The sequence below is a fragment of the Chiloscyllium punctatum genome, chromosome 43, assembly GCF_047496795.1.
Source record: "Chiloscyllium punctatum isolate Juve2018m chromosome 43, sChiPun1.3, whole genome shotgun sequence".
In the NCBI taxonomy this organism is placed as follows: Eukaryota; Metazoa; Chordata; class Chondrichthyes; order Orectolobiformes; family Hemiscylliidae; genus Chiloscyllium; species Chiloscyllium punctatum.
In genome coordinates, this window is record NC_092781.1 from 21,043,751 (window position 1) to 21,053,219 (window position 9,469).

Consider the following 9,469-nt stretch of genomic DNA (forward strand, 5'->3'; position numbering starts at 1 on the left):
CAATTCTGCCAGGAGACCAGTACTGAGATTGTGCTGCACTGGTGGAGGATCAGTTCAAGGGAAAGTGCCTTATGATCAGATAGTAAATATAATGTATTGAGACATGTTTTCCAAAACGTCAATTAAATTAATCTCCCTCCCAGTCCTGTCATCCCTCTCTTGTTTTTTTTTTAAACTTTGCCTCGTTCCTACTACCCTCTCTACCTCTGTAAATTGTATAATTCCGAAAATTCTTCTCGTCAATATAAACTTCTCCTGTCCTTGCATGCTGCATATGACTGTAACCTCTTACCATCTCAAGGAACAATTGTGCCTCGAATATTTGTCATTAATTACATCACTCTCCATTCCCTGTTGCCTCCACCAGCCTCTAAAACTGTCCTGGTCTCTGCAAGCATATCTAGCTTGTCCACAACTCCCTTTGGCTGCAACCTTCCCTCCAGTCCCTACAAAAGTCCTTATCTGAACAATGTTGTCATGTGTCGACGACCCTCATGATCGATGTAAATTCTTCCCATCACTACAGCACTGATTACCGCTATAACCACTTCAAACGTCGACAAAACTTTCTCTGTCCGTAACCACCTTTAGTTCACACACACGTACTATCCCAGTAAGCTTCTTCAGTCTCTCAAATGTACTGTTTCAGAATCATTTTCTCCAGTCGATAATTATCATTCTTATCCCTGTAAACACCTCTTCCAATCCAAACCTTCCCTGGCTGTGTTCAGCTCTTCAAACTTCTTCCTCTGTGAAGAAATCTCCAGTACACCTCCAGTGCTGTCCCTATATGTGGAGCTTCTTCCAGACCTGAACAGCCTTTGCAAACATACCAAATAGCATCTTCAATGTACTCTCTTCCTGCATCAGCACTGTAAATGGACTAAGAACCTGCACTCCAAGGTCTCTTTGTTCAACAGCACTCCCCAGGACCTTACCATTAAGTGGAGAACCCTGCCCTGATTTGCATTTCCAAAGTGCAGCACCTCACAATTTTCTGAATTAATTTCCATCTTCTATTCCTCAATATGTTGTCCCATAAGATCAAGTTCCTGTAGTATTGTGAAGTAACCTTCTTCGCTGTCCGCTGCACCTGCAATTCTGGTGTCATCTGCAAACTTACTAACCGTGCATCGTACGTTCACACTCGAAGCATTATACAAATGACAAATAACAGTGGACTCAGCACTGAACCTGTGGCACACTGATGGTCACAGGCCTCCAGTCTGAAAACCAAACCTCCATTACCATCCTCTGTCTTCTGCCTTCAAGCCAATTCTCTATCCAAATTGCTCGTTCTCCTTCTTTTCCATATGATCAAACATTGTTAACCAGTCTACAATGGGGAACCTTGTCGAATGCCATACTGAAGTCCACATCGATCATGTCCACAACTCATCGATTATCAATCTCTTTGTTACTTCTTCAAAAACTGCCATCAAGACAGTGAGAATCAATTTCCCATGCAGAAATCCATGCTGCCTGTCCGTCATTTGCCCTTGCCTTTCGAGTACATATAAATCCTGTCCCTCATGAATCCCTCCAATAACTTGCTCACCATTGATGTCAGGCTCACTGGTCTACAGTTCCCTGGCTTTTCCTTACCACCCTTCTTAAATAATGACATCATATTAGCCAACCTCTGGCACCTCACCTGTATCTGTTGATGAGACAAATAGTTCAGCAAATCCCTAACGTGCCACAGAGTTCTGGGTACACATGATCAGGTCCCGGGTATTTATCCCCCTCAATGCGTTTTGCAACGTGTAAATTATGAAATATGTGCATTTTCATGATGTCGCTTTTTATTTCCACAGGTTCTGTATCTTCGATATCTTTTTCCACAGTAAACACTAACGTAAAATATTTACTTTGTTCTCCCATCTCCTGCGGTTCCACACATAGGTAGCCTTGCTGATCGTTAATGGGTCATATTCTGTCTCCAGTTACTCCTTTGTCTTTCATGTGTTTAATTCCTTTGGATTTTCCTTAACTATATTTGGCAAAGATATCTCATGTCCCCTTTTTGCCCTCCTGATTTCCCCCTTAAGTATACTCCTACTGACTTTCTACTCTTCTCGGGATTCATTCGATCGTTGCTGTTTATAGCTGACATATGCTACCTCCTCATTCTTGATCAAAATCTCCATTTCTCTCTTCATCCAATATTGCCAACACCTTCCAGCCTTGCTCTTCATCTTTACAGGAACATTTTGTTGCTGGACTCTCGTTATCTCATTTTTGAAGGCTTCCATTTTGCAGCCATGACTTTGCCTTGAAAAACCCGGCCCCAAACAACGTTTGAAATTTCTTAAATAGTACTGGATAAAATGCCCTTCCTCCAGTTTAGAACTTGAACGCTTAGGTTAGATCTATCCTTTCAATCGCTATTTTAAATCAAACAGAGTTTGACATGCAACAGGACAGAACCAAACCTGCTTTTGTAAAAATGCATGCAAAGTGATATTTGATGAATAAAGTTTAATTTAGAAATAAAGAGAAGCCAATAACGATGTGAGGTGATTGTATTCTTGAGGACACGAGGCTCTCAGAGAGGTAGTCCTTCTCGGCGCAATATCGGTGTGGTTGGTGTGGATCACCAATCACAGAGCAGAACTGAACCGATTGGGGCTGACTTTAGACAGGATTTTGTGGACTGCATTCAGCAATGATATGAGTTGCCAATTTCTAAATTCCTTCCTCTCCCCTTCCGCTTAATTGATGAGGGTGATGATCTCTTTCCTCATGGGATTCGCTCATGATACCTGCCAGAAGCAGACTGTTCTACACCCCCAGCAATCAAGGGGATAGGGCATCAAACGGTCGAGTTCCCAAAGAACATAGCCTTTTCGTTCCCTTGATTTATCTTCTCTCCCAAGGCCAGTTTCAATACAACAGAGCTAAATAAACCTTGGCCGGTAAGCTCTCACTTGTGGAGCATTCGACGGCCATTATCAGCTCAGCCAGAGATAACAGTGATCCAGCCTCCCCCGTGTGCTACTAAGACCTCGATGAGAGATGACAGGAACGACTGGGACGCTGCACTGGCTGTGGGCTTCATGTCATAAAGACTGGCATAAAGGGGTTTGCTGATCCTCAGGATGTCAGATTGAGATGGCGTTAGCAATCCAATTTCTTCCTTCAGGCTGCTGTGCACAGAGCTCTACTTGTGCACCTACAGAAAGAAGCACGTCTCATCTTCCTCCACGGTGTGGACCCTGGACCAGAAAAGCAGCTTGTTGGCCTCCGAGGCAGAGAGCAAGGCTTGCTGCCTCTTCGCTTCCTGGAGATTGTCTGTCACATCAGCCCCCATTGTCTACAGCAGGAATAGATTTTGCATGACGTTGTTCGTTTGAACAACCTTTCCCTGCTCTCTCTCTCTCTCTCTCTCTCTCTCTCTCCCTCTTTATCGCCTTTTGAACACCTGTGAGGATGAAGGACCTGTTCTCTTTCAATCTTTCCCTCGAGGCCAGTGGAGACTCGTAGAACGGTTTCAAGGTTCTCCAACCCGTATAATCCATTTTAAGTTCCTCAGTGTTTTCTGGGATCATCAATTTCAGATTCGGCTTCCATATTCCCTTGTTCGCAGGCTGGTCATCCTGTAAACAGGTGGTAGTGGCCAGAGAATAACATCGGCTTGGCATCGATGGATCTGTCCGAGAATGTTCAGGACAGAAACAGGAAATCTATCGTTGAATGGATGGACCGGCCTGGTTGGGACCAGGTGTATCTACACTGCGCTCTGCCTGCAGGGGGATGCTGGAGAGGTTGTTTAGCTTGGCGACTTTAACCCTTTCCAGTGTGAATCTGGATGTGGAATCTTGTTCTCTGTCAGTACCTCTGGATCAACTATCTACATCCAAGATGATTTTGAATTCGCCAGTCAGAATCATGGAATCCCTGAAATGTGAAACGAGATCATTATACACATCATGTCCACACCGACCCTCCAAACACCATCTCAGCCTATTCCTGTTACCATGCCATTCCCCAGTGGGAGCTGCTGCAAAACTGCCAGCCGGTCACACTTTATCACTGAGGCGTACACATAAGCTTGGCGGGATCTGTGCAGTTCCTCATAATAATATGGTGACTATAAAATGTCTCACAGTGAGTCCAGCCTTACCCATGTTCCCCCTACTATTCAGTTACTGTGATCAGTGATTCTGGCCTAATTTATATTCCTCACTCTATCAACACAGTGATTGCAAAATGTCGTACCGTGTCCCTGGCCTCAGTTACACACCCTGCTGTGAAGATACAGTAATTCTAAATAGTCTCACAGTGACGCTGACCTCAGGTCCGCACATCTCGGTAATGAACAAGAAACTGAGAACAGCCTGCCTTCAGCTAAACACCCCCTAATAACTGTAAGTTCATTTTGAACAGTCTCAAAGTGAGCCTGGCCTCATCTACACACCGCCCAAACTCTAACCAGTGACTGCAACGAGTCTCACAATGAGCCTGACCGCATGGGCACACCACCCAGTAAATACATAATGGCTGCAAACAGTATCACAGTGAGCCTGTACTCCGACCATTAACTCCGCAATGTCACTGGCCTGTTTCACAGTCAGCCTGGCCTGATCTTCTCTTTCTGTGATTGAATCCTTTGTGTCCACTTTCATTTAGACGCTCCCTTTGGGAATGTAGCCAGATTCCACTCCAGGCCACATTTTATTCTCCTCACTGTCTTGGTGCTCCCGTGTGCACCACTCCTCTCTCTCTTTCTCTTCCAAATAGTTCTGGTGAACGCCAAACCCCTCCTTGACCCCACCATCCAGTTGCAGTGTTGGAGAATACCCACCATGTGCACTGCCATTACTTTTCTAGCTTGTTCATATTTCCTCACAAAACAGAAGCATGACTTGTGACAGCAGTAAGTGACAGGTGAATGAGATAAATCATACATCTGAATGCAGATTGGTGTTCACTGGTGGAATTAACGTTATTTTATATGTATATAACAGAAGCAGGAAGGTGTGATATTTGAGAAGATTTATAGCTCAGGTTGAGGTTCAGATTGTAAGGTTTCTTACTGAGCTGGTAGATGTGTTCTCATAAGTTCTATCACTATGTGAGGTAAAACCATCATTGATCCTCCACTGAAGCGCTTGTATTGTCTCCCGCTGTCTACCTATGTGTCTGTGTTTTTTTTAAGAAGCAGGAAAAAGTATGTGTAGTTTGGCATGCAATCCGTTTCACTGAATGCAAGGGTGCAGAGAAATGATATCGCAGCTTTTCAACAAATTCCAACTGCACAGCATTTGACAGAGAAAATTTGGAAATGATATAGAAACTGCAGAGTTCAATGACGTACAGAGTAATACAATATCAAGATCGGGGAACCTGAAGACATGCTCTGTACCCAAACGCTTCAACCATTTCACAAATGGAATGCTTCATTTCGACGACGTAACCTGTCTTCCTCATTATTTATTGGTCTCCTTCCCATGGAATATTTTTTCCACTTTCTGGGCCACACTTAACATGGAGCTCCCTTTCTTTTCCCAGTATGTACTTACGTCTTCCTTTTCCCCAGATATGGAACTGTTTCTTTTCCATGTGTGCTTCATTTCCAGGGACATACTGCAGTGGTTGTGACCAGATCAGCGAGCTGGACCTCATAGAATATGAGTTCCCTGATTGTGACTGGGAATCAGGCAAAGCCATCAGGAAGGTGAATCAATCAGGGAGCTCTACCTGACAGATAATAAGGGGGACTGTCAGAAAATCTGAAACTCTGTTAGCTGTCTCTGTATCAGGCAGTATTGAAATCAAGGATTGTTCATGTATGAATAAAAGGTGACTTGGAGGTGGCTATCAGCCTCAGTGCAGTTATTTTACACTCATCTCCAGCACTGGGTTTGAACGTTATTTTATGCGCTTCCCATTGTTGTCAAGCATCTCTGCATACAGTGATCAGCTGGGGTGGAATAACAATGATAAGGTGAAGGTGGGACCAATACCGGTTTGCATTTGCAGAACTGTTGATGGATTGGTAAAATGTTTTCTGAATGGGATTGATTTTGACTGTAAGAGATTCTTGAAATTATTGACTTAATTTTTGACTATTTTTCTCCAATGACATTTTGTCTGATTAATTGAATTAGAAGCTGAAAGAATATCATTGTTAAATTCTGATTTTTCTTCTGATTTCAAATGTAGTAGATGTATTTGAATAGGCATGACCCACTGTTAGAGAAATTCGCAGATGCCATCATATATTTATTGAATCCTTGGTACTTGGATGATGCAGTATTCCGGTACAGAGCATTCTGTACACCTGAGTAGAGCCTCTATATCACACCTCCTGTTGGAACCCAGTATTTTCCACTGCAACCAGGTTTCCTGGTGTCACATCACATCTGCATCTGTACAAATGTTTTACTGACGGCAAAATACTTGTGAATGTCTGGTTCAGTCCATATGTCTTGAAATTGGGGAACTTTGCAAGACAGACATGATCTCACAATACCCCGTGTTACTGAAACAGTGATCTAGACATGGGCTGTCGGTGGTGTGGAGAATAATACAGCCCAAAGGCTGATTATTGTGAGGGGTTCCGTTATTTAGCAGAGTTTCAAAAAGCTGAGCTGCGGTGTGGTTCCCATTGATCTCAGCGGGGTTTGGCAATTTACTTCCTGGGCAATGACTGCCGCTGTTCAGGAAGACAGTGAGGTAACTTCTGTCTGTGTAGTTTCGGAAAGCGTTCACATTGAAGGTTAAAATAGGACATGTTGAATCGCTGGATTTCAAATCTTCGTCGAATTTGGGATTTCCACACTGGGAAGCAGGTAAAGCCACCAGTAAGGTGAAATATTCTCTCCCATAATCAGTCACCCAGTGCCCAGCTGCCTTGTGGAAACTGTAAGGGGTAAAGTCAAGGGACAGACTTTGGCTGAAACCTTCTCTCTGCATTGTCAGTGGGCCCAGTTTGGGATGAGTTACTTGGAAGAATTACCATCATATTAGAGACATTGTGAAATTCGACAACTCACCTTTCAAATTCATGCATGAAAAGGTCAATGTTGCTTCACTTTTTATCCCTATCACAGTAAATCCTGCGATCAGCGAGAGGTTTAAAGAGAGAATCAGGGTAATGTGACATCGAGCTCAACATTGTTACTTTTTTTTACAAATCCTCCCGCAATGAATCACAGAATGCCACTAGCTTTCTTGATACCTCACTGTAACATTACTTAACGTCATTTGATTGATGCTGTATGCCATACGAGATGTTTAGAAATAGATAGAGACAGGGAAAGAGCGATCGAATCAGAGCTTCAGGAACAGACCGCGGGGGCTGCATGTAGAGAGAGTCCTGAAAGAATTGTCAACAAGAAAAAGTTTGGGGCATAATGACAATGTGTAGAGCAAATAAAAAGCAAGGGAACAGAAGAAAGAGACATAGAGAAAAAAAGACTTGCAGGCCGACTGGAAGTGGGAATAAAAGCGAAGTGGGCAGAGGGAGACAAAGGGAAACTGAGTGGTGAGTGATTTGATCCAGCAAACAGTAACATTGCCTGTGTGTGGTATTTGGGAATTTTTTCAAAACGTCACTCTGATTGTTTCACTCTCTCCTTTATTTCGTGGTCAGCGGATGCTATCGATTCACTCTTCATGATGTGACCCCAGTAAATCTGGGGTTTCCCTGTCAGTCTGTTCCTCCCGAAATAATGAGAACCCTGGTTCGAAGTGAGACTTACTTCCCACAGCGACAGAGCATTCCCGATACCTGACGTGTCCTCTCCATTTATTACCAGACCTCTCCAGGCAACCAGGCTCCGATTTGACCTAACATTGAGCACAGCCTCCAGCTTACAGAGCTGGTCAGGAAAGATCTGTTTCACTGACACCTACTCAACGATAATGGGAGCCATGGCACTGTTATCCAGTCCAGCCGCATCTGAAATTGAGATTGTGAGCAGCACCAACAGGAACAGGAAGAGTGTCGGAATTTTGAGATTTGTCAGCATCCTGTATTTGTACTATAGGGCAAACACAGAAAAAATTGAAACGGATGAGCAAAACAACTTGTTGAATTCATGTTACACTGGCAAGCGGGTGAAAGAGATACAGGGACCCACATGTCGGCAAACAAAAAAAAATGTCTCTCTATCGGCCTGGTGGTGCTTGCCCATACATTAAGCAGAAGTTCAGGTTATCTCCCATGGGTAAGATTGGAGTTTATTCCAGAAGTTACAGGGAATAGCTAATATTTCAGAAAGGGCGGTGTTTCTGTCGAAAGATGGAGGCAGTGGGACGCTTGTTGGTGCAGCAGAATGATGCAGGGAGAGGCAGTGGGCGAAGGTGCGTTGCAAATTAACAGGGATAGTGGGTCGCTGGAGAGACGGAAAGTGTCCCATGAAAAGGGAGGGATGCAGGTGTTGGAGAATGTTGCAGGGAAAGGGTTAGGTGAAGTGCTTGAGAAGGTTACAGGAATGGGGCGGGATGGAGGTACTGTAGAATGTCACAGTGAGTGGGAGAAGTGCAGGTGCTGGAGAATGTGACAGACAGAGGAAGGCTGTCATGGCTGGGGAATGTTACAAGGATTGGGAGAGGGTGTAGGTGCTAGAGAATGTTTCAGAGAAAGGGAGCGCTGCACATGCGAGCGAATGATCATGGACAGAGGATGGGGTATGTCGGGGTTGGAACGAATTGCAGGAATAGGAAGTGGCTGTAGGCGCTGGAGAATGTCCCAGTAATCGGTCGTGTGGGTAGATGCAGTAGAATGTTCCAGGAAAATGGAGTGCACGTACCTGCCAGAAAATGTTACAGGAATATGGAGTGGGTGCGTGTGGTGAACATTACAACGATAAGCAACAGTGGAGGTGATGGAGAACAGTACAAGGATACGGTCTGGTTTAGGTGTTGCACAATGTTGCATGAATAGGGAGAGCTTAGGTGTGGCAAAATATCGCAGTAATTTGGAGTGTGTGTAGGGTTCAGTGATGTTAAGTGGATACAGTGTGGCACAGATGCTGGTGAATGTTAAAGCTATAGATGGGGTGTAGATGGTGAACAATGGCACATTGACAGGGGACGAGTGAAGGAGCTGGAGAATATACATCAATAGGAATTTGTTGTACAGTTTGGAGATGTTACAGGAAGAATGTGTGGTACAGGTGCTGGAGGAGTTATGAGGGATCGGAGAGGGTTTAGGAGTCACAGAACGTTACCGGACAAGGTGAGGTGGCGGGGCTGGAGAGGTTACAGGGATAGTAACGGCTGGAGGTGCTGGAGAATGTTACAGGGACAGAGAACGGTGCAGGTGTTGGTGAATGATAAACGGATATCGAGAGATGTAGGTGCTAGACACTGTTACATGGATAGGGATTAGTGTAGGTGCTGGAAAATGGAGAAGGATGGGCAATGTGTGCACGTTCTGGAGAACAATTCAGCGATAGGCAGATGTGTAGGTGCGGCAAACGAGACAGGGATCGGTTTTGGCTCTTGGTGCTTGACA